This window comes from Pteropus alecto, unplaced genomic scaffold (assembly GCF_000325575.1).
Source record: "Pteropus alecto unplaced genomic scaffold, ASM32557v1 scaffold14, whole genome shotgun sequence".
Lineage (NCBI taxonomy): Eukaryota > Metazoa > Chordata > Mammalia > Chiroptera > Pteropodidae > Pteropus > Pteropus alecto.
In genome coordinates, this window is record NW_006436810.1 from 4,499,690 (window position 1) to 4,500,044 (window position 355).

Sequence of the window (355 nt, forward strand, 5' to 3'; positions counted from 1 at the left end):
CATCATTTTATGCAACAGGAGGTAGAGCGAGAAATGAATGGATCACAGAGAAAAGAGAAACTACTCAGAACGATCCGGTCTCAACTTTCCCCCCACCCTCCATCCCACCCTCTCACACACACTCACACACGCGCACACACACACACACTCACACACCACTCCCCCCCTGCATTTCAAAGTAGCTATAAAGAAATTAAAGATGAGCGTCTCTGGAGTGAAAACACATCCAGAGGGGGAGGGGTGACAGGGTCGGAGGGGGTGAAGCAGAGTGGAGGGTCGGGTCCTGTAATTGTCCGGCACCCTAATTTGTGAAAGAAAGGATTGTAAAAATTAAAGTCAGGCCCTTGGCAAAGTC

The 355-nt window shown here is 49.6% G+C and overlaps 1 protein-coding gene across 8 annotated transcripts in view; it reads right to left on the bottom strand.

Moving 5' to 3' along the window:
* The window catches only part of TCF4 (transcription factor 4), a 344,189-nt gene that overhangs the window by 341,793 nt on the left and 2,041 nt on the right, over positions 1–355 (bottom strand). The gene's annotated exons all lie outside the window — the stretch shown is intronic.